Genomic DNA, 26,633 nt, shown 5'->3' on the forward strand with positions numbered 1-26,633 from the left:
TTTAACGCAGGGAAACTTTTTTCTCCTAAAGAACTGGTGTGCTTTCACTGTGGGATAATGGAAATTATACAACACATCGTGTTGTTCAAAGTTTAGATATCTTTAATTGCTGTTTTCACTACTTTGTGTACTCACATATTTTTACTAAAAACCACCTCAGACACTCTTTAGATATAGACAAATTGAACCTCTCACTTTAAAGAAGAAGAAACAGGTCTTGAGAAGTTAAGTGACCTATCCAAGGTTAAGTATTTTTGTTTGTTGTTTGTCTGGACTCACCAACTGAATTAAGCTTCTCGTAGACAAAGAAAAGCTCTTTTGTTCCCCGGAAGCACATAGTACAGAAGTGAACACAAGCAGTCGTAATGAATGACAAGTGAATGAATGCAAGCCTCATAGGTGCTTTCCCCCATGAACAGATCTGAGAGATCAAGGTGGATGCAGTGTCGATTGGATGATACTGTCTTCTACTTCAGAGATCTGGTGTTGGTTAAGGCTGGGCTGGGCCAGGGGGAGGGAACAGGTTGATACTTCCTGAGCTTCTGTAGAAATATTTATAATTTTACATCTTCTCAACGTGATAGAATTCAATCTGTACATGTGTGTAGTGGTATGAACATTGTCATATATAATAGGTGGGGATGGGAAGGCAAATATAATTGGGTACATTTCTGGAGGATAGTTTGACAACATCAAGAGCTTTACGGTAGTCATTAAAAGCAGTTCCTTCTCATTAATTCCATTTATAGAAATTTACCCCAAGAAAATAATTGGAGACATGAGTAAAATTTATAGTCAGGCATGTTCACTACTGTGGTATTTATAGCATAATGTAATGAACATAATAGCATGTATTTATATGTGATGTAACAAACAGTGTTCAGCAGTATGGAAATGGCTATAAAAATTACAGCACAGTTGTAGGCTAGAATACTTATTTCATGTTCTCAACTCTGTTAACCTTGTTAAAAAATATTTTAGAATATATATGAAATTTTAAAAAAAACTTTAAAAGGACTAAATATACTATAATGTTAACTGTGGTTACCTTTCGATTGTGGGATTATAAATAATTTTATGTTATTCTTTAATTTCCAAGTTTCCTTTAATTAATATGCTTTCAGAAAAAGAAAAAAATATATAAAAATATATAGAAAAAAATAAATATAATTAAAACAATTAAATATATATAATTAAAACAATTTTAGCACTCTGAGTCCCTGAATCCAGAATCCAGCCTAGAGGATATGAAAAGGGACTTCGGCGGGGCATGGGGAGTTGCTGGGCAATCAGTGTCACCAGTAGCCCCTCCCTAACACACAGGGATCTACCGCCTCTACCTTTCAAAGCTAAGTGAGGGCCATTTCTGTGGCTGGGAGGGCTGCCCATCCAAGGTTCTGGGTGAAGCTGATACGAGCAGCTTCTTTCTTCTATGCCTCCATCCCTGCCACAGCATACATGGGATTATCACCCACAGAATAATAATACCTTCTGTCTGTGGAGAATTATATAGTTGTCACAGTATGTTTACATATGTTGTAATTCATTGGATTGCCATGATTTGGAGAGTCTAACATAACAGTAGTTATTTTTACCTTATATGACAGGTGAGGAAACAGAAATTAGAGAAGGCACAAGGATTGTTCGAGAACATACCAGTATCTTCTATAGCTTGTACAAAGGACCCTTCCTTGCATCCAAAATTTCGAAAGACAACTCTGATTGAAATACCCTTGATCTTTTTTTTTTTGTGAGGGAGACATTTATAAGCAATGCACATTTTTCCTTAATTCCTAAGATGCTCACATATCAGCAGCAGTAGTTTTTCCTCTTGGGCCACAAAGATGTAAACAACAAAGAAATAAGGATTTTATATTGTCGGTTCAAAATGACTTATCAAGTTCTGTGTACTACTAACGTTGCGACATAAACATACACCAGGTACACATTGTCTATACAGCAGACATCTTGGTTCATAAGAATGAAAATTTAATGTTTTCCTTAAGTGAAGAAGAAAAGGACACCAGCGGGTGTACTTACCAAAACCCACCAATTTGGTTTGTCTGGTCCTTTACACAATGTTGAATACGAATATGCAAGGAGATTCAGGCAGCTTCCTTGGGATTTCTCAGTTCAATTTGTGGAGCGCCCTTTGAGGCAAATCCTAAGAGGTAAAAAAAAAAAAAATGCTAGGAATGTTTTCTATTTGAATATAATTTTCGTATGTGCATTGCGAATTTGGGGCCATTTTCTTCAAAAAATGAATTACTAATTAACATAGTCTCTACAAACCAAGAAATGCAACCCTTTATTCCTCCTTCTATCCTTGAAAAGACAGGGAACAGTAATAAGAAAATGACCAATTTCTTCCTTTGTTTTATTTTCCCCTCTGTCTTATTTATCCGTACCCCACCCCGCCACCGACTCCAAAATGCACAACACAATGTTTAGGAATGAATACACATGTAGCTTATATTTTATGCTTATAGATTCACAAAAAGAAGAGGTGGTGCTCTTTACAGAGATGACACTATCTAGCTCATGGACTCCCCCTGCCCCATTTGGGGGCTTATGCCACACATCACTATAGATCATCACATTCTTGCCTGCAGAATCCAAAGAGGGTCTCAAAAACCACTGAAACAAGCGCTCCAGCCAACCACTACCAACTGATTAGAAGTGGTATAAAAGCAACTTGTTATTCTGCCCTAAAATGAAGAGTTAAGACTCTTCTGAGGATGTTCTTTGCATGGACTACTATAAAAAGTAGGATTTGGGATCCTAGGATAATCTTAAAAATCATGATATAGAAAACATTCAGATTGTGAAACTTAAGTCCAAGATAAGGGTATTTTGGATGAGACGTTAAAATATATCCTAAGCACAAACTTTTTACCTGTATTTCACATCTGAAAATATAATCTACCAAACTTCAGGAATATTCTCTCCTCACTATGGAGAGCCCTCATTAAGCCATCTGAAGATCCAGATGACTTCCACGATTCAATACGGCACAGTGGCTGCAACACCAGACTCGGAGCACCTAGAAGACTGGGATTTTAACTCTAGCTCTGCCATGCCTTGTTCTGTGTTCTCAGGCAAATTATTTTACCTGGCTGAGCCAAAGTTTGCTCCCCTGAAGAAATAAAAGAGTTGGATTACCAGTAGTTTTCAAACTGGTTTTTTACTATTTGTTTTGTTTTCCTTCGTTTTTTTAGGTGTAGCGTCCTTTCTTCCACCAAAAATTTACCTAGATGCAGAAACAAACTGATAAAACAGGAGCTGGCTAAACTGGTGGTTGGGGATGATATGGGGAAGCATCTCCACCCATTCTGCTCCATCATCCACGGGGGCTGTATGGAAACACCATAGGATCTTTAGGACCACAGAGCACAATTTGGAACCTGCCAATTAAATGGCCTCTAGGGACTTGCCTGGCAGTCCAGTGGATAAGACTCCGTGCTCCCAACGCAGGGGGCCTTGGTTCGATCCCTGGTCGGGGAACTAGGTCCCACATGCATGCCTAAACTAAGAGTCTGCATGCCGCAACTAAGAAGCCCGCATGCCGCAACTAAGAAGCCCGCATGCTGCAACGAAGATCCCATGTGCTACAACTAAAACCCGGTGCAGCCAAAATAAATAAATAAATAAACAAACAAATAAATAAATGGCTTCTAAAGTCAGTAACAGCTCCAAAATTATTCTGCCATAACTATCTCTATAATGCAATGACTGGCAAGGCATTCAATGGGATTCATAACTTTATGGGAACACAAACAATAAAACTAAATCAGGGCTTCCCTGGTGGCGCAGTGGTTAAGAATCCGCCTGCCAATGCAGGGGACACGGGTTCGAGGCCTGGTCTGGGAAGATTCCACATGCCGTGGAGCAGAGCAACTAAGCCCATGTGCCAGAACTACTGAGCCTGCGCTCTAGAGCCTGCAAGCCACAACTACTAAGCCCACATGTCACAAATACTGAGGCCACGTGCCTAGAGCCCATGCTCCGCAACAAGAGAAGCCACTGCAATGAGAAGCCCGAGCACCACAAAAAGGAGCAGCCTCCGCTCGCCGCAACTAGAGAAAGCCCGCGCGCAGCAACGAAGACCCAACGAAGCCAAAAGTAAATAAATTAAAAAACTTAAAAAAACAAAAAACTAAATCATACTCCAATAAAGATGTTTAAAAAAATAACTAAATCATGAGCTGGCTTTAATCCTTATTATCAATGATCTACTTAAAAAAAAAAAAAAGCCACACCCTCAAAGAAATCATAGAGTAATTGCTGTTAAACTCTGTACATCTCAAAGCATATAATCCTCACCCTCGTCTGTGAGGTCGATTTTCTAAATGCTACATCCTGGATAATACCTAATGATCAGCATCACAGTGTTTCATAAATAAAAATAAATGTGCAAATTACACAAGCCGTGTCCTGAAATTAATTCTACCCTGTCAAGGCAACAGAATAAAATGTAGACTCCTGCACTATTCATTTACTAGTTAAGTGAATCCAGACAAATTTATTCAACTTTTCTGAGCCTCAGTTTCCACATCCATAAAGTAGAGCTAATTCCTTGCAGGACTGCATGGAGAACAGAGAAAATACTTGTAAAGCACCATTCCTGGCACATATTTGTGCAGAATTGTAAGTTTTCTCTCTATAATGGCAAATTTTTTCCTTTGAGAAATAATATCATGGTAATGGACATGTAAACTCTATGAATTGGAAGCAAATTATTAATATATAAATGAAATTATAGGTTTTATATAGTTTTGTGCTAAATCTTAATGATGGGAAGAAGAATTATTCAAGTGCCTTTCACAGCTATTCAAGTAACAGAAAATTTCCCCCATATAAAACACTTCGGACTATTTGTTTCCAGAAAAATCTGATTTTCCAGAATGGCTCCAAACATAACCCATTTCATAAATATTTTCATATTATTTTGTCATAAAAATCTTCAAGCGAAACCCACATGCTACTTTCTTCCCGTGGCTTCACACTCCTCCTGACACAAAATTGGGTGTCTCGGGGCACCCTGTTTGAGAAGTCGATCTCTAGTACAAATCCTCCATTTTACTGTGGAGGAAACTGTCTTACTGAAGGTCATGTAAAATTTGTGGGGAAGTTCTTAGAGAAAAGAATTATTTCCAGACATAAACTGGGTTAATTAATTCATTCCAACCCCTCACCCATTCCTTGTTGTATGAAAAAGCTATGGATATTGTCCATTATATCATGAAGTCTTTAGGAAGATCAACTGGGGAAATTTTCTTAGATTCCAGTAGAAGAAAAAGCTGTTCTGAGCAGAACACTGGTTTGTTTTCAATTTTTCAGGCATGTGAATCTTAAGAATTACTCATGGGTCCTTCTTCAACAAACGGTGGGATCTGAGGGCAATCGTTTGTTGGACTTATGACGCCTGTGGCATCATCTTAATTTGCCTACCCTGATTTTTTTACCCTCTCTTCTTTATTTTGTCTACCATATGTATTTTTGAAAGCAGTTCAAATCCACTTTTGCAATGAGGCAGGGTGTAAATAAGTATGTGAAATTAATAAATGTATTGTTTCCCAAAGGATGTTCCAATCTAATATCAAGTTCCATGTCACACTCTGCTTCTCTCAACTCTCACGCATAAACCGAGGCTAAGAATAACTTTCTCACCCTGACTCCTCCACCAACAAATGAGAATTCTCTTTCTTAAAAACAAATCCTGGGCTTCCCTGGTGGCTCAGTGGTTGAAGAGTCCGCCTGCCGAAGCAGGGGACACGGGTTCGTGCCCCGGTCCGGGAAGACCCCACATGCAGCGGAGCGGCTGGGCCTGTGAGCCATGGCCGCTAAGCCTGCGCGTCCGGAGCCTGTGCTCCGCAACGGGAGAGGCCACAACAGTGAGAGGCCCGCGTACCGCAAAAAATAAAAAATAAAAAATAAATAAATCCTTTCTAAAGATAAACCAGTTGCCCACACCCAGGGACGCTAGGACACGGGCCTAAAGCTACCAGGAGACTACCAGGGCAACAGTCTAGTAACAGAGTTCTGGTTCTCGCTCTGCCACCAGCAGTGTGAGACCACCCGTATGCCACTCAGCTTTTTGGCCTCAGCATCCTCACCGGTATAATGAAGCTGCTATTAACACCACATGTGAGAGTCGTTACAAGGATAAAATGAGACACTACATTTGAACGCATCATGTAAACTGCCAACCATCAACTCCGGCCTGGATGCCTGCAGTAGTATCCCAGCTGACTTCACCCATCCACTCTTGCCTGCTGCAATCAATCTGGCTCTCAAGACAGGCTAAGTGACCTTTTAAAAACACACAATTCGATCATGTCACCCTCCTGCTTAAACCTCTATACTCTCTTCCACTGCCCTTAGAATAAAATCAGTATCCCTAGTAAGGTGTATAAGGAAGACTGGCTGCTCCCTCCAGCCTCATCTTGTATCACTTCCCCCTTAACACTTGCTGTTCCCAGTGCCTTAAACCCTCACCAATGCTCCTACCTAGCCAGCTTGTTCTCATCCTTACACGTCACTCCTCAGAGGTCATCCCTGGAGCCCCTCAAAACATTCCTGAAACATCATATAATCCCTCACAGCGCTTCTCATAACACTGGCTTGAACCTCATGAAATTGCTGTTTGGGGGGACAAAAATGGTAGAATATGGGCAACTTTATATGGTTTAATCTTACAGTAGTTGGTATAATAGCAGTCTTCCCCAGGCAATTGTAAACTTGCCCGGGGCAGAATCTAGATCTGACTCATTACTATAATCCCAGTGTCCCACACACAATCCTAGCACAGGAGTAGGTGCTTCATACTTTAATTAGTGTGAGGAATTGTTACTACTTTTTTAATGCTAAGCACATAATTTATATATTGTCATTGGTAGTATCACGTTTTTATTCAGATGCCACTTCTGTGTTGCATAGGAACAAAATGAAGAAATAGAACACAGAAAATCACCTTTTTAAGATTTTCATTTCTGGTGTTTCTGGAAAGAAAGAATGAATTCTAGTAAGTATAATACATATCATCGGGGATAGAATTTAGCCCACTGGTATGGTGTCATTTATGGATTTTTTTTCTTTTTTAACTCAAATGTTTCTCATCAAAGGGCAGAAGGAAAACAACTCTCAAAGGAAACCAGATGATTTGGATTTACCTTTTTTTACAGTTTTTGCCACGTGACAGCAAATCAATTAGGGGGGAAAACTAGCATATAAAAGAGTGCTAGACTTGAAACCAAGGAAGTTAAAAATACACTTCCCCATGATATTCAAAAAGAATGCATCTAAAACATTCCCAGATCGCCCTTACCCAACTATGCCTTATCTTGTGTCCCTCCTGAATTGAACAGAGGAAAGACCAAGTCTAAACAAGCTGGGATGATGTACAGGGTAGGGGAGGCTTGTGCACAAAGCATGTAACTTAATAATATTAATAACAGCTAATATTCACAGAGTACTTATTATGCACCAGGCACCGTGCTAAGCATTTCGTGTACCCTGTCTTATTTAATCATTACTACAACCCCACAAAGCAAATTCTATGGTTATACTCATCCTGGAGATGAGGGAACTAAACAGAAGGAGGCTGCCCATTTGCTCAGGTCCTTTAACTGTAAATGATGAAGCTGGGATTCAACCCCAGGAGGTCTGAGACCAGAATCTGTGCTCTTAATTATTCTGCTCTATGGAAGAATCCGATTGCTTCTACACCCCAGTCTGGAAGAGTGGAAAACTAAAATTTGTGTTATCACAAAAGTGACAAATTACTCTATATGTATTTATATTGCAGCTTCAGAGTCATTTATGAGAAGTCAAAACTGTGAATGGCAAACCCATGGATTTTCAAGGCCCAACATCTAAGAATTTTTTGAAGCGTCTCAATATTCAACTTTAAACAGTAAAAGATATTCTCAACTTGGGTTAGAAATAAAGATAGGAGTTTAACTTTTTGGATGAAAAGCAGAGAATGTGAGATACTCATAAATATCATGAGCTCAGAAATACCTCATTACCCAATTTGTTCCCTAGATTCTTGAAAAGCTGGCACATTTGGGGAAGTTTTTGAGAAATCAGAGACCCCATGAAAGGAGTAAACAGAGCCTGCAATTTCACTTTCTACGGTTGTCAATAATCTCTAATCAGATCTTTCTTGCTAACATTTAATAAAATAATCTACCTCTTTTAGTAGCAAAGAAAACAAACACGCTAACATTCACATCAGAGAAATTATTTTTAAAATTAACGCAAGTTACTAATTCTTTACGTACGATTCACAGGTGGTGGTTATTGATAGATCACTACCCAGCCCCCCTCCATCTTTGTGCATTGACATTTGACCCTTTTTATAATGTGCACCTTGTACCAGTGAAACCTAAGGCACCAGCTAGTTACTCATTAAACCTGGGTGCCAAGGGCTGACTTGTACAAATTATGCTGTTAACTGCCCAGCCTGGCCTGTGTGCAGAAGTGGAAAAAGCAATCATCATAGCTGTGAAATTCTGTCATATCGGCAGAACTGAACTACAAATTGCAGCAATTCGTGCCTGACCTCTGATCTGTGAAGTTAGTCTAAACCTTTGAACCTCAGCTTGGAATTGAGAAACAGCATTTACTTGTACCAGAGAAGATGGCTGCTGTGAATAGTTAACTCCGTGACTGGTGCTTGATCTACGCCCACCTCCCCCAAAGAGTCAACCACAGCAAAAGACTTAGGAGGGAGATCTCGAGAGTAGACTTCTCATAAGGCGGCATTATGAACAAATCTAATATAAGTAGAAAATTTCAGGATGCAAGTCTTTTAAAGGAGCATATAAAAATAATTTTTGAAAAGGGGAGAATCTGAGATAACTGAAATCACTGGGCATTTATACCTAGTGATAATGTGCACTAAAACAATTCTCTTTACAAGTTAAACAAAAATAGAGTTTTAACACTAAAATCAACTCTGCTCAATATTCTGCACCAACCTAAATGAGAAAAGAATTTGAAAAAGAACAGATACATGTATAACTGAATCATTTTGCTGTACACCTGAAACTGACACGACGTTGTTAATCAACTATAATCCAATATAAAATAAAAAGTAAAAAAAATTTTTACCAGATGGTACCATCTCTCATATTATATTTTTAAACAAATATATTATCTAATTTCTGTTAGAAATTTACAGCTTTTAAGTTTACAGCTTTTAAAGCCCATATTAAGCCATTTCTGGGAAAAAGCAATCATGGGAAACCAGTTAAACTTTTCTTTGAACTCAAACTTACCTTCTGATACTAAACATTAGATGTAGGCTAATGAATAAGTATAATAATATATGTTTTTTTAATGTATACATTTTGTCGCAACATTGATTCATCATACTTTATTCATAATGAAGAGGGTTTTTCTTTTCAGGATTAGCTTCAAATGCTATCCAAATCGCTCCATTTCCAGGTAGGAAGAAGCGAATAAAGATTCTTTATCTCTGGTTTCTTTGAGTTAAAATTAGAACAAATCTAAACAGCACATAAAATATAACTAAACTATTCGTTCTAATAAAAGTGAAACTAATTTATGTAGACTTTAAAGTATATAAACCTACACTTAACTAATTCCATTTTATAAAGTTTACTATTGGTTTGAAAAAATGATTGATACAAGAGAGTCTATATCTTATACCAGCACTTTACTCAGAGGAAAAGTCATTATCACTAACTTCTGTGCAGTAACTCTCAAGAGCTAATTCCATTAATTTCTCATTTTTCCTTACCACATGTCACTTAAAATTTCTTCTTTAACGACTGACTCTGAAATGACTTTGGAAAATAAATGTGGACATTATTGATAAATTCCTGCTTTTTGTCCCATAATTAAAATAGCAGCAATCTATGAAAACATGACTCTTTTTTCCCACCTAGTTTTTTCAAGTTTGTTAAAGTGAAGAGATGCTAGACAAACTAATTTAAAAAAAAAATGTTCTTAGCTTAGGAATTTCGGTTTTGCTGCTGGTAAGACAAACTGTGCAGCATTTGAAATTCTCACAAACTTCCTTTTTTTTCTTTCTTTTTTTTTTTTGCCTTCGGTTAAAAACAAAACAGATCATTTGTTTATTCTACGTGATCTAAATTACTTTAACCAACTCCTCTCTTCCAATTACAACAAATAAGATGTTCCCTACCTTTCCAGTCTTGAAATCTGGATGCAACAGGCTAATGGTAACAAAAGCTTTCCTTAAGCAAACTTCGCTCCTGATCCAGGAACTGCGTAACTCTGTTATACATGGCACACCTCTCCTCATTGGTCAATGAGCTTTGGCCACTTAAAGGCCTTGGGAGTCATTTGCTAAGGGCACCTGAAATGAACTTGAGTGGGTGGTACAGAAAGGAGGGAGGTGTTAAAATTGCCAGATACAAAACGCTCAACAGCAGCCTGAAAATTTAATAGCAAACCTACTGTAACAAATGGATCTGGGGAAGACCCAAGAAGACAAAAGCTCTGACATTTCATAGAGAAGGAAATTTAACTGAAATATTTTATTCATACACGAATACTAACTAAAAGGAAACAAATGATTTTTTAAATTCACCTTCCTAGAAACAAGATGGATGTCCACTACATTGTTCTGCTTGCTGTAGACAAAGAAAACAGTAATTCTTACTTCACTTGAGTTGTTGAGTTCTAAACACTTTATATATGAACACACATAGAAAGTGCTTAGAAAATTTCCTGGCATACAGAAAGTACTCAAAAAATACTACTATGATTTCTTAGAAATGTTCTATTTTTAGCAAATATTGTTTTTTTTTCTTTTCATTGTATCTGGGGTAGGTAACTTGGAGTGAGTGCCCTTCATCTTTTCTACTAATCAGTACCAATAATTGGGTTTATGATAAGCCTGGCAGAAAAAAGACAGAGGCAAAAATTACACAAGAACTAAACCCTCATTTATTTTACTTCATCCATTTGGAACTGGAAATGGATTTATTGGTAAGAGGCAGAGAAAAACAGAAGGGACAGAGAAAGAAAAAGGAGTGGTAAAACATGATTCATGCATAATAAAAACAGTCCGTACATAACAATGGATCAGCAGGACCTGAAGCACTTAAGCAGAGTAAATACACTCCTCTTCAAGCAATGAAGAGATGGAACCCACTCTGGGGGTTGAGTTTGTCAGTTCAGGCAGCTGGGAGACGACGGGAGAAGGGACCAGAAGATGGGCTGGAGGAGGGTCCCTGAAAGCTAACCTGTGACATCTGGGACCACCTGAACCAGGATTAACATGAGCTCCACAGCGTACAAAGAGAGGAACAAATCTGAAACTCTTCCTAAAACAAACATTTCAAACTTGTGACCTCAAGTTTTCCCTTAGTTGTTATTCTGTAATTGCGAACCTTATTAAATCCCATAAACTTTAGCAATTTGAAGTAGCCAGGATGGGAAGTAAAAAGGCCAGAGTGACAAGAAAGTTTTAAATCTGTTTATCTACCTATATTTTTTTAAGAGAAACAGTTTTATTACTCCCAAATGAAATAATCTAAAGCTATCAGTAGTGACAAGAAAATTATCAGCAGGTTACTTAGTAAAGGGTCAAAATCCAGAACAAGTCTAAGATTATAATCATGTTAAATATTGTATAAAACTAAATTGCTAGGTTCTGATGAAAGGAAAATGGAAGCAATTTTTCAACGATACTAAGGCAGTGTTTCCAAAAAACTATCGACTTTAGACTAAATTCCTTTTGACTACAAAAGGAACCCAGAAAATCTGCCTTGTATATAAGAGTAATTGAGTATATTATATAAGAATTTTTATCAATTCTGGATGTGTGACATGCTTTAAGCATTAGGAAGAATATTTTTGGTTTGGAGGTTTGGTGTATGAATGGGTGTCGGTCAAGTGGGTGAGCACATGTGACAGAGAGAGAGAGAGAGAGAGAGTGTGTGTGTGTGTGTTTGTTTATGTGTGAATTCTTATACCAACCATTACCAAGAATGCAAAAACATAGGATGATTTTTGCATTCCAAACCAACTCAGGATGATTTTTGCATTCCAAACCAACTCAGGATGATTTTAAGAGTAAGGTGGTAAGGACAGGGCAGCTTTTCACTGGATATCTAAAAGCAATCATTAAAACTACCGCCTGCCCTAAACAAAAATGAGCAACTTCTCCCTACTTTTGCTTTGAACAGAGTTAATTTAAAAAATACATATATGGCACACAGATATCTACGGTCTTGGCAAAAACAATGCACACAAGTCATTATAAATGCACACAATATAGACAAGTACACAAAAGAAGTAAAAGTCATCCCTTCTACTGGTAGTGACACTGACTCCTATTACATAGCCCTCGATGTAGGGAGATGTATCAGTATAAAAACTGTGTGTCAGTGGCATCAGAGTAGACACATGTTACATTTGCTGCCTTAACTTCTGATAGCTCTGGTGTGCCTTGGTCATCCCTGGAAGAGCATCCTTTGTTTTAACAAGGCAACTTTGTTTTTAGAGTGGACTGACAGCAGGCAAATCTGAGATCTGAGACAGTAGAGAAAAAAAAAAAATACAGGTGCAAAACAGAAGCTTGAGACAAGATAAGCTCTAAGGTAGATCTGGAAAAAGGAATAAGAAGATTCAGACAGGCCTGGGAGAAGAGAAATTGGAGCATGAGTGAAGACCTGGTAAGAAGCCAGGAAATTGTTATGTGGGCTATTTTAAATATAGGTAATATCTATTAAAGTCCCTTTTACATCCTACTAAGAGAACATTCTTTTTTATTTTCACTTACCTAAAGGCTTAAAGATATAGCCAATGTAAAGATCAAGTAAATGTGTGTTTGCTCTTTGTTTAATAGCAGTATATAGTTTTCCAGAAGTAAATTTTACACTATGTATTTAGAATTTCAAAACCTTTGCTGAAACTGGGCATTGTATTAATGCATGACTAAAGCATGAGAGGAAGAAACTGTACACACACACACACACACACACACACACACACTGAGGTACTAGTTGTCATCTGAAAAAGTGCCGATTACTGGCACTGATGCCATATATCTGTACTGGTGGTGTCAGCAACAATAGTTGGTCATGACACTAACTAACCGACATTGGAAAAGTGAGTTCAAAGAGCTGAAGGCATGCAGGTATACATATGAGAGTCCTCCTAAAGAATGTATGTGATAAACACAGAACCCACCAGAAGAATGGCAATATTATAAAAGGATTAACGCCTCCAAGACAGCTTTTGGTTTCCACATACACGCAACATATACATGCCTTGGCCTCGGCTGCATGCATTGTTAACGTCCCTTTACCCGCCCTCTTCCACCACTACTTTAGACCAAAAAGTCTTTTTCTACTTTTATGTATTCTCTTTCAGTTAATTTGTTAAATATCCCATTAACGGCATCAACAGGAAGAATTAGATAATGGACATTGCCATATCTGGGCTGACGAGTTTATCGTATCTGGACATCAGAAAAGGATCCGAGGGCTTTCATTTAAAAATTTTAAACGTTATCTTCTCAACTGGTACAATTGCTTTAAAGAGTAAAATTATAATAACTAATATTTGTGTATTTCATTCACTCAATCAATATTATCAAGTACCTTCTAAGTGGCAGGCACTGTTCTAGGTACTGGGGCTGTAACAGTAAGCAAAACAGACAAAAATCCCTGCCCTCGTGAACCCTATAATCTCATCGGGGGAGACAGACATTGAATGAATAGATCAGTAAAATATATAGTATGTTAGATTATGAAAGAGCTAAAGAGAAGAAACAGCAGGGAAGGAAAATGTGTGTGTGTGGCCAGAGCGGCGGGGGACCATCCTGCACGGTCCCTGTCTTACAAGGGAAAGTATATTTATTATTACTTATTATAAAAATTAAGCTTGGAATCCATTAGATGTCTAGTGGGATACACTCTTAAAGCATATACCTACCCTCATTTAAATCATATGTCAAGTACTTCCTGCTTACATAGTATAGCTATTTAACGTGGACACAGGCAAGGCAGCAGACATCTTAAATACAGTAGTAAGAGCCAGGTACATGGTATTACAGAAAGGAACCCAAGAGAGAATGAAGTGCTTCGGGATGATTGTTTTTTTGTTTGTTTTTGTGGTACGCGGGCCTCTCACTGTTGTGGCCTCTCCCGTTGCGGAGCACAGGCTCGGGATGTGCAGGCTCAAGGGCCATGGCTCACGGGCCCAGCTGCTCCGCGGCATGTGGGATCTTCCCGGACTGGGGCACGAACCCATGTCCCCTGCATCGGCAGGCGGACTCTCAACCACTGCGCCACCAGGGAAGCCCCAGGGATGATTGTTTTGAAGTAAAACGAATTTTCCCCTCCTTTCTCAGGTTAGCAGGAACTTCAGAGGGTTTAAATTGGCCAGGCTGGGCTGCAGTGGGATCTCCTCTCACCCTTACCCTAGCTCACCCCCTTCGCCCCTATTTAATCACAGTCTTTAGGCTCACCCTTATTGGGGATATGCGGGACTGAGTCCCTACTTCTTGGAAATGTTCATCATGACAGGGAACACTGACTCAAGAAGAGAGAGGTGGGCGTGGATCAGGTCTACTAACTTTTTTTTTCAGAATCTAGGGTTCCAGCATCAGCACTGCATGAGTTAATCCAGAAGCTTTACAATATTATATGTTAATTATGCCTACTACAGAGCTTGTCTCTAACTTCTCAAAGTGACAGAGAGATTTACCCAATAAATTAAAGCATAACCCTATGCCATATCCAACCAACTTCTTCCTTCCCAAGCTTTACTCAAGCCAGGGATACTTTTTTTTTTACTTTAAAATTTATATTTGTCACAAAAGCAGTCCTTCTAGTGCTCTCCACCTTCCTGTGTCACGGGCAGACATGAGGAGACCACAGACTTCAAGCACCCATGTTTATGACATACAACACTGACAAGGGTGCATTTGGGGAAGCAGCCAATGAGGAGGCACAAAGCAGATTCATCACCTAAATTTCCTAACTTTTACTTAAACTCATCACCTCCATCTATAATAAAATCACTGTAGCTAACTAACTTCTCTCTATAGCCCTTGTCAGATACAAGACACTGTTACTAAGTGCTTCACATATATTAACACATGCATCCCTCATAAATATATTTTGCAGTAGGTACTAGTAATGTCTCCATTTTACAGATGAGTAATCTAAGGCATAAGAAATAGAGTAACTTGATCAAGACAAAGAGCTAGCAAATAGTGGATGAGGATTTGAGCCCAGGCACTCCGGCTCTCAGAGATCACATTTTACCACATCTAGGTAAGTAATCTTCCTCCCTTCCTCCCTCTCCTTTCTTTCCTCTTAATTACCTACCTCTCTAGCTACCTACCCACCCTTGACCTTGCTGCTCTGAGCCTGCCAGTGACAGGCATTTCTGTACTTACAGAAAACCTTTGGAACACTTGGGGGTGGGGATGGGGGCCTCGGCTTGCGGCTGTGCAGGATCTTAGTTCCCCGACCAGGGATGGAACCCGCGCCCTCGGCAGTGGAAGCGCGGACTCCTAACCACTGGACCGCGAGGGAACTCCCTTTGGAATAAGATGGTATCTTTGGAGCCAGGGAGGAAAACCTTTAATGCTCGGTGAGTAAAATGATAATTTATAAAAGTCACAGAATCTAATTTAAATCTAAAGACAATTTTCTCCCTAAACTCTTCCTCTATCTTAGGCAGCACTCTTCATTAATTCTTAGAAACCTGTTAGATTTTAAAGTGATCCCTTTCTGCCCCTCTACCATAGCAAACTGTAGTGTCTCATAATTACCAGCCTTTACCCTTATATATCCTGTTGTAGTTTGAACAGACTCTTTATTTTTAAAAGAGGAAGTTCAGAATAAATACTGAATGCAAGTGGAGAGGAGATATCTATTACAAAGTCATAAATAATGTGTAAAATCCAAGCCCCGTGTTCCACATTTGCTAGAGAAAAGTCATAATGTAAAAGGTAGACTGCCCCCCACCCCCGCCCCCAATGAGCAATCAGGATAATGAGAGCTCAGGAAGTGTGTGGTCTTGCAAAGTATTATGTAAGTTTTGCTCTTTAATAATTAAATGGTGTTTTACTAATTTCCTCTAAATTACCACAGAAATCCCCTACCATCCTGGATTTGCCAAGTACTGTGCTTTTCCATCCAAACGTATATATTTTCAATCATATTCTGGGACGTACTCAAGCACAGGGGGAGAAGGCAGTCAAAGACCTGGACCCTGATGTGGACTCTATTAACTAGGAGCTAATAATTTTTTGGAGAGATAATTAAATGTCAAACAATTAAAACATGTAAAATACTGGGTGAAACGCAGCATCACCTGCTGTGCAGGCACTAAGTGCTATAGAGTCAGGTAGGGAGTGTTATCAAATTGACCAAAGTCCACGGGCAAGAGCTTCCTGCCAGAGATGCCAGTAGGCTGCATTCTGATTTACAGTCATAGGTTACTAACGTGGCAATCACAAACCTCACAACTTTAAAACATGCACTTCTCTGAATCTCTTTACTTTGTGATTAAAAAAAAAAAAAACTTCTTTCCTGAAGAATTTTTTTTATTTCAAGAATTGGGTATTATCAACACTGGCATTAACCTTAAACGTAATATATTTTATAAATATAATACCTTAATCAACCAAGAAATTGAATGTTGTCTGGGGCTTGAATGGCTGTCAAGGTACTAAATAAGTTATGTCTTTAACAGACTGTGAACATTTTTTTTTTTTCTTAAGGAAGCTCTTACTTTTTGAGAACATAGAAGTAGATATTGTAAAGAAAAAATTTTTTTTAATATGGAAATAATAGAAACTGTACAAAAAAGAATCTAGCAGATTAAAACTTTAGCTGCTGTGGATCTATAAACACTGGTTAAGTCATTAATTAGAAACACGAGGACATCTTTAAAAGATCAACTGCAAGGCTGATTAGTTTAGATAGAATGCTAAAATTAGCAAAGAGTATATGTTCAAGAAAAAGGACGAGGGCTTCCCTGGTGGTGCAGTGGTTGAGAGTCTGCCTGCCGATGCAGGGGACACGGGTCCGTGCCCCGGTCCGGGAAGATGCCACGTGCCGCGGAGCGGCTAGGCCTGTGAGCCATGGCCGCTGAGCCTGTGCGTCCAGAGCCTGTGCTCCGCAACAGGAGAGGCCACAACAGTGAGAGGCCTGCGTACCGCAAAAAAAAAAAAAAAAAAAAAGGAAAAAAAGAAAAAGGACAACATAAAATAGTACTGAAGCAAACAGTTTAGACATAATGAACTTAATTTTCTATGAGCAAATGGTAACTTCTCAAGACACTCAATTTTGAATTGGTTATGTGAGTCATTTGATCATTCAACAAATGGTTACTGGTCATCAACTGTCTTTATTCTAGACCCTGAAGATAAAGTGGTGACCAAGACAGATGAGATCCTTCCTGTTATACTGGGGAAACGTAATGAACAAGGAAATATATATGTTTTGGGGAGGGGGCATAGTGACAAATGCTATGAGGAAGAATAAAGCAGAGTTAGGTGGAAAAAATGGAGGCTGTCCTTTTTCTCTCAAGGAAAGATTGCAGTGGGGGAGGAAGCTTGGGGTATCTGAAGAATAGCAAGAAAAGAAGAGTGATGCTGAAGTAGGGTGAGCAAAGCAAACAGGGGTCAGATGAAGGGCTTATAGGCAAGGACTTTGATTCTGTTGGGCTTAATGGAGGATTCTGAGCAGAGAAATGATGAGATCTGATTTTCTTTTTCTTAAGAGCACTCTGGTGTAGAAAAGAGATCCCAGGCATGCAACGGAGGAGAGATGGGCTGGAGGCTGTTCTGGTCATCCAGGGATGGGATGATGGTGGCTTACATAGCCTGGTAACCCTGGGGTTGTGAGAAGGGAAGTTGACTTTGAGTAGTATCATAAAGGCAGGGTGGACAGAGCTGGTTCATGCATGACCTGTGGGATGGCAGTGTCCAGGACGACTCACATTTCAGCCTGAACAGCTAGGAGAAGGGTGGTACCATAATGCCGTGTCAGTAAATACGGGGCAAAACGTTTTTCATGGCACAGCATTCAGTCATAAGCAGTAAAAGCACAAATATATAGTGTGAGTGCTGTTGACCACCAGGCAGCACTTTGGAATATTATTTTTTAAAATCTAGGTTTGAGCCAACCAACACCCTCAGTCCTTAACTTCATTGCTAAATTGTATTGTGCATAAACTCTGCAGTCCTCTCCATTTCTCGTTTTCTCTGGCAGTTTTATGGTTCTTTAATTCAAAAGAATGTACACACTATGGAAAACAGACTTCAGGGCCAAGAAACAAAAATAGACAAAATATAGTCTCAGCAACCTCCATTATTAAAAGCAATAAACTACACATTTAAGAGACACACTGGGTGGGTGGGAGAGAGGGTATACAAAAGGTCCATACCCTTGGAAACTGCCAAATTTGAGGGAAATACAGACTTGCATAAACAAGAGCCTGCCTGGAAAGCTTGAGAAGCTCCCGAGGCCTGGTGGAGGTGGAGGTGGAGGACCATAGTGAGTGGGCGCCTCCCTCATTTACTGTTTGGCCTTCATCTCCACTCAGCCCTTTGAGTTTCCTGCTCTTTGTCTATTCCATACTCTTTCCATGTTGGGCTTCATGATCCCATACTTACTTAGTTCCCTTCACGACTATGGTCTGCTTTGGAAGATCTACATCACTTGGCCTTTACTTTCTGTTCTTCCACTTGAAATAATATTCTACAATCTCTTTAGATGTCTTATATGCTAATAATATTAAATATGCCAATTAATGTACTTATATGCATAGCATATGTATTTTAATCTTTCACTTCTAGGAATTACAAATGACTCTCAAACCCAACAAAATGTTCAGCCTCATTGGTAAGCAAATAAATGTAAATAAAGGTAAGAAATATATTTAAAATATCACTTTTAACCAACAAAATTAGCAAATATTTTTAATGAATAGTGCTAAAATGTCACGCTTCAGTAAGACAAATATAAACTGATCAAAACTTTCCTTAAAAAAACAAAAACTTGGGCTTCCCTGGTGGCGCAGTGGTTGAGAGTCCACCTGCCCATGCAGGGGACACGGGTTCGTGCCCCAGTCCGGGAAGATCCCACATGCCGCGGAGTGGCTGGGCCCGTGAGCCATGGCCGCTGAGCCTGCGCGTCCGGAGCCTGTGCTCCACAATGGGAGAGGCCACAGCAGTGAGAGGCCTGCGTACCGCAAAACAAACAAACAAACAAACAAAACTATAATATATATGAAGAGCCTTGAAAATGTTCATTCTTTTCACTTGGCAATTATATCATTAAGATCTATCCTAAAGAAATAATAAAAGTGAAGTTTTCATACAAAGATGCTTATCTCAGAATTCTTTATAATAAATTTAGAAATTATCCAAATGCTTCACCTTGAGGAAACAAATGGTTAAATAAATGGTGGTACAGAAGCCACCAAAAATTATATTATTTGTTCAGTCACTAAAAATTACATTTATGAAGAATTTTAATGTCATGAATGAAGGTTTATGACATGCGAGATAAACAAAATAGTACAGAAAACGTATGTATAGTGTGAGCTCAACTGATACTATAGAAATAAAAACTAGAAAAATATCACAAAATATTGAATGCAGTTGTCTCTGGATAGTAACAATATTGGTGATTTAAGTTTTCCTCTTTATGTTCTTCTATTTTAACATTATACATGTCTATCTTCAGCATAACTTTGGTTATCAGAAAAATTAAAACGACTTGATAAAATAATCTCTTGTTTTAGCTCCCTTCTCTCCTTTTCAGCCCATCATTAAGTTCTTAATGCCAATTATTTTCCTTTCCTTTCTTACCAATTTAGCTCAACACTAACCATGCACAACCTCTTTGCTTCTCTCCTTTAGCCACTTTCCCTGCTAACCATCCTGAAAGCAGTAGGAAGAACCATCTACCTTAAGTATGGCTGGGATCACATTACTCCCATGAAGGCAATTTGATGTGATCCTGGTCATCCATAACATTACGAGCTTTTTGATCATGAACTGCAAATCTGTTTAACTTGTGACTACAAACCACTGCATAATTCCCTTTGTTCCTCTCAACCTCGACAGACACACAACCACATACAAAATCCCCAACTACCTTTCTACTTCCTATGTCCGAACAAATCCTTGTTTTCTTTTACAATTCTCCTCCAGAATCATCTTCCTCAGGAAGGCTTCTTATCCACGTATCTGCCTTTCTCCAGATGACTTTACTGCCACATTGCTTCAGCATTCCTTTTTTAATACAGTTGACAATTGTGTGTGGCAAACGTCATTTGCAATCAGACTTGGAAATCGATGAGAATTCCTGTTTCATCACAGCACGGCATAAACTATAATTCCACATTTGAAACTTAAAACTTATACACAAAGTTTAAGACTTTCTCTCGGTTTTGTTGTTATTGTTGTTCATTTACATAGTTGTCATATTTGCATGACAAGCTGATAGCACCTTACAAAATATATCATAGCCAAGCCATTTGCTTTCAACCTCTCTCCCTGCCAAGGACATACACAGAAAACGTATGTATAGTGTGATCTCAACTAAGACTATAGAAATTCACTAACTTGGGTGCTTAACAATTGCTCTTGATAAGAATTCCAAACTATTGGTAAAATATTTTTGACTTACAACATGGAGCCATAAATCATAAGAAAACTCAGGGACTTCCCTGGTGGTCCAGTGGTAAAGAATCTGCCTTACAAGGCAGGGGACGCAGGCTCGATCCCTGGTCAGGGAACTAAGATCCCACGTGCCACGGGACAACTAAGCCCCCGCGCCACAACTACTGAGCTTGCACACCTCAACTAGAGAGGCTGCGTGCTGCAAACTACAGAGCCCAGGCACCCTGGAGCCCACGCGCCACAACTAGAGAAGAGAAAACCCACACGCAACAACTAGTGAGAAGCCCACGCACTGAAACGAGAGATCTCACATGCCTCAAGGAAGATCCTGCGTGCCGCAACAAAGACCCAACGTGGCCAAAACTAAATAAAATAAATAAATAATAACTTAAAACAAGGAATAGTAAGAGTATACAAGTATAGTAAGAGTATACATGTATGTGCCTCTGCTGCTCTCCTACCATATTTGTTTCAGGTTTCCAATTTGAAATCCATATGTGTCCTTGACACGTCAGTGCTTGAGAAGCACCTCATTTCTCTGGCTTTGTTTTACAGAAAAGGAAACCAAAAAAATGGCAATGGAGCAACTTATGAACATAGTATGTTTTTAGAAATGCCAAAACTGAAATTATCAGTCCCAGAGTTAGTTCCAAGTGAAACTATGAAAACATTTATATGAAAATCACTTTGATCTGAAGTGTTAATGGAAATGTTAGTGTCGATCATGACTCCTCATAATTACTCAAATGGACAATTTTTTAAATTGGAAAAAACACATTACTGTGAAAACATACTTTTATGATGAGGAACTCGACACATCCCTCAAACTTACAAGCACGTGATTAACAGTAACTGCTTATTAAATTTCTTTTGAGTGATTGCCACTAAAACTACAAAATAGTAATAATAATTAATTGAAGAAATAGAATACCATTAATAGTACTTACTTCTCTTTCAGAAATGAAGAATTAAAAAATTATGATATAAGAAATCTCCATTTTAGATTCTTTATATGCACATACCTATGTGCCAAAAGACACATCAGTTAATAGTTGAACTTAGGTTGGAGAATTAAATAACTAAACACAGTAGCTAAGATTGAAACTGAGAATTTATCTAAATTTCAAATCAAACTAAAAACTGGTCCCAACCATTACTTTTCTTTCTATCAAGAATTAAATGGAATTCAGAAATATTTATTAAAACAAAATCAAAGACAAACTACAAACAGGATGGGCTGCAACACATATAATGAAAAGTCAATTTCCTTAATGTGCAAGAGCTCTTACGAATCAATAAAGAAAATGTAACCCAATAAATACAAGCAAAGACACGAACAGGCAATGTACAGAAAAATTCTATGGCCAAGAAACATAAAAATACGTTCCACTCTATTCAAACTGAATTTTGTTCAGTTAAATAAATGTAAACCTAAACAAAAAAAGTCCTATCAAATCAACAAAAATTTTATAACACCCACTGGTGGTGAATGTTGGGGAAAACAGGTACTCACATATACTCTAGTGGGAATATAAACTGGTATAAGGACATGATAAGGAGTTGTAAGATGCCTGAGGACACAGAGCAAATTCTTTCATGTCCATATTCTTTGTGCTGCCTAACCTACTGGCTTATTCCTCCACGGTAGATCCTCAATTCAAAATCTGTTAAATGACAAAAATATAGTAATTTTCTCATTTGCATAAGAGAACAATCTAGCTTCTGTTCTATCAAAATGAAGAAGAAATGTTTATATTTTCAGTGGTAAGGATAATTACTAATTTGTATAGTACTGTATAATTTATCAAATTCATTCTTGTCCATACTTTATCTCAGATTGTGGAGTAATTAAATTTTTCATCAACTTTTAGAAATGGACTACATGTAAGGAATACTTTTGACAATGTTATACCCTGGGAAGGGCTACAGATTTAAATGGAAGTTGTAAAATCCTCAGAGGAAATGGGGGCGGGGGTGGTGCTGAGTGCTGGGTAGAAGGGAAATGGGTTGAGAGACATTGGTTTGTGAATTTAGAAGTTCTGGTAGAACCAATTCCCCATGTGACTATGATTCAACAGAGCACACATGTACCCTTTTTAACCGTAAAGGCACTTACACAGCATTAATGGCTGGTCTCTGGGTAATTTATATGCTATGATCTTGATAATTCACATACATGTTTAATCAATCCTTATCTGTCAGGTGATCCCTGATTGTTACTGTTTTCTATAAGTCACCCCTGGTCCATTCACAGGGATTCAAATTTATTTTGATCATTCACTGGAGTGGAAGTGTCTTAAGATTTCAGTAGCCACCAAAAATTATTCCCAGTGCTCCCCTAGGAGGCAGCAACATAGGATGGTCAAAGTTTATCTATTAGCTCTTTTACACCAGAAGTTTCTTTTAGAACCTGTGTTGAAGATTGGCAGGTAGAATTGAATGTGACAAAAAGGAAACCAGAATGAGTCGGTCTCAGGAACTGAGATGTTCCTTGTGGTCTCTACTATCTGATGATGTTATTGATTTCACCTCTACATCATCCATTTCTTTCCTGCGAAAAATCACTATCTAGATATAATGTGTAATAAATACACACACACACACACACACACACACACACACACACACACACACTTTACAGTTGCTTCAGTGTGTGCAGCTTAACTTGATGTCTTGGCACTCTTTGAAATGATCTTCTAAAGTGCTAGTGGTCTCTTATTCTGGCTGGCCTAAAATTTTTGGAAAATAGTAGACAGCCAATAACATTTACAGATTGATAACACAGAGCTACAAAATGTATTTAACCTAACAACTTTCAATTATAGATTCTCAGCATATCACAGAAACTTCTATTGGACATTTAAGTGTTCAAGGAGCGCAAGCCTGGAGAGACATCTGTGCTGCTGATCCCAGACCACTCTAATTGCCTAATTTATAACTCATGACCCATCAGTTTTCTCAGCACCCCTTATGGCCCATCTTTCACATCCTCGTATAATTATTTGTAATCATGGCTACACAAAGAACAAGAGTGGCTCACCTCCGTGTATGAAGAGGTAAACAAAACAATTATTAATATAACTATATCTTTGACTAATTCATACTAAATTCAGTCTTCCAAAAAATAAATCTACTTTCAACCCATCCTTGGATAAAATTCATCTAATGATGCGTATATCTCACTAAGAAAGCTATTATCAATTTATAGACTAATGAGTTCTTTTCTTCACTTTTTCCCTATGTATAACCTAGTATTCTCGAATTTCTCTGTACCTACAGGGACAGAGGAAAGAAGGGGGATATCCACATCCTTTCTAATACTTAGTGATGTTTCTAATAAGAAAAGTTTAATGGAGAAAAAAAGAGAGAGAGAGAAAGGGGAGGGATGAATAATTGAGTAATTGACTACTGGTTGTACTTATTCTACTAACTAGAAGATCTTGGGGAAAACATCTTTGAAATATTTTATTTCTTCTTCCCACAGGTAAAATGGGAATAATTATTTCCCTATAACAACCTCAGAGATGCTGTGAGGGAGAAAAATATACATTATGCATGAAAATGTTCTGAGTTTTCAGGAAGCGAAGCAATATATTATTAAAATAATACTCACCTATTGTTTTAATATTAAATACTAATATTTATATTCAAATAGTAAAGACATAAAACTAGTATTTAGCTATAGTTAATATTTTTATGAAAATATTACTTTGCTTGAAGGTTAGTTTTATCTTAACTAATACCATTCATAAATAACTAGAGATTGGCTGTCTTTTCTTTTTTTTTTTTTTTTTTTTGTATTTTCATTTTAAAGGAAGCTAACTGAAGGTTTCCTGATGAGGATTGATCTATACCTTTTTTCTTCTTCTAAAAGTAACGGCCATCCTTTGGCTAAAGGATGAGAATAACATGTATATACTGTTTTTATTCCATTGGGCACACAAACAACAGCCAGTGCCTTGAAGCTGCAATGGGAGAACGTGCTACCCCCATGGAGCCTCAGGTACCAGAATCTTAATGTTAGCTCCTCTGGTGCGTTCACAGAGAGCATTTCTATCCCCACTTCAAGAGGAGAACTTTAAGTACTGTAAAACGTAAATGAGATAGTGACACTGTTTTCATAATTTATGGTACTCCCATCCTGACCTTGTGTCAAATTTGCTTAGGAAAATACATTTCCTGCCTTTGTTCTCATAGTATCATTACAGTATGGATGGATGGATGATCAAATATGTTAGGACAGCGATCTTTTGCAGAAAAGATTTCTTGTTTGGAAGTAATAACAGCGTAGGCTGCCACACCTCAGTAGGAAATGTGTCTTGGCGCCTGGTAGCAAACACAGGTGAGGCTCATCCTGGTAGCACGTGCAGGTGAGGTCATGGATGGGTGGCAAGAAGTACAAACTAACGGAAACACAACTCCAGGCTCTGAAGCTACTTTACATGGAGTTAGCACAGCATAGGCTCATCTGACCTAACAACATCAACAACAACAACAGGATAGCTAACCCTGACTGAGCATTCACCATGTACCAACTCTGGGCTGAAACTTCACGTGTTAGCTCATTTAATCCTCACAACAACACTATGAGGGAGTAACTAGCTTTATGCTGATTTTACAAATGTGGAAACTGAGGCTTAGAGAACTTACATAAGTTGCCCAAAGTCTCACAGCTACTAAATGACAGAGACAGAACTCACACCCAGGCAGCCAGACTCCAGAGCCCATGTTTTGACCCCAGAACTACAAGGCCACATGGACTCCATCACAATGAGAAGCCAGTATTTCATCAATTATTCTCTCTATACCCATCTCATGGATCCAGTTGCCTTGTTATTCTGCCCCCAAAGGAGAAGGTCTGAATGCACTGGCTGAGATTCAGCATTGGTCACTCACAAACTGTCTTGTGAGACAGATAATGAAGACAACAATGAAAATGCAATAAATAACCTAAACTTCCACTTTAAGAAACTAGAAAAAGAGCAAACTAAATCTGAAACAACATAAGGAAGGAATAAATAAGAATAAGGATTTGAATGGAAATAAAGGAAATGGAGAATAGAAAAATAATAAAGAAAATCAATGAAACTGAAAGTTTGTTCTTTGAAAAGATCAATATTGACAAACCTTTAGCTAGAATGACCAGGAAAATAAGAGAAAACTCCACTTATTAAACTCAGGAATAAAAGAGGGACATCACTACTGACCTCACAGAAATAAAAAAGATATATCTATGACCTAGATGTATCAATGGACAAATTCCTAGAAAGACACTTCTACCAAAACAGACTCAAGAAGAAACAGAAAATCTGAATAGACTTATAGTAAGTAGAGTTTGAATTAGTAATAAAAATTTTTTTTCCATGAAGAAAAGCCCAGGAACAGATGGCTTTGCTAGTGAATTCTAACACCAAATGTTTAAAGTATGATTATCACCAATCCTTTACAAGCTCTTCCAAAAAATAGAAGAGGACAGAACATTTCTCAATTTAGTGAGGCCAGTGTTACCCTGCGACAAAATCCTGACAAAGACATCACAAGAAAACTACAAATCAATATCTCTTATGAATACATGCAAAAATCCTCAACAAAACACTAGCGAATTGAACACAACGTAAAAAGGATTATACACCATGACCAAGTGTGATTTATCCCAGGAATGCAAGGTTTTAACATAAGAAAATCAATCAATGCAATACACTACACCTTATTAATGAAGGACAAAAAACATACAATCATTTTAATAGACACCAAAAAAAATTTGACAAAATGCAACAACCTTTAATGATTAAAACACTCAACGTACTAGAAACCAAGGGAACTTCTTCAATCTTATAAAAAAGCATCTACAAAAGCCCACAGCTAACACGATACTTCATGGTAAAAGACTGAATGCTTTCCCCCTAAGATCTGTAACAAGACAAGGATGCCCACTCTTTGCCACATCTACTGAACACTGTACTGGAGATTTTAG

The 26,633-nt window shown here is 38.2% G+C and overlaps 1 protein-coding gene across 4 annotated transcripts in view; it reads right to left on the reverse strand.

Moving 5' to 3' along the window:
• Nucleotides 1-26,633, reverse strand: part of RBM47 (RNA binding motif protein 47) — a 165,157-nt gene that overhangs the window by 33,856 nt on the left and 104,668 nt on the right. For all 4 annotated transcript variants that reach the window (XM_082838838.1, XM_082838837.1, XM_082838840.1 and 1 more), the window contains one exon: nt 2,041-2,164. The gene's annotated coding sequence lies outside the window, so the exon portion shown is untranslated. The remainder of the gene's footprint in view (nt 1-2,040; nt 2,165-26,633) is intronic.

The sequence above is a fragment of the Leucopleurus acutus genome (assembly GCF_964270905.1).
Source record: "Leucopleurus acutus genome assembly, chromosome: 4".
Taxonomy (NCBI): Eukaryota; Metazoa; Chordata; class Mammalia; order Artiodactyla; family Delphinidae; genus Leucopleurus; species Leucopleurus acutus.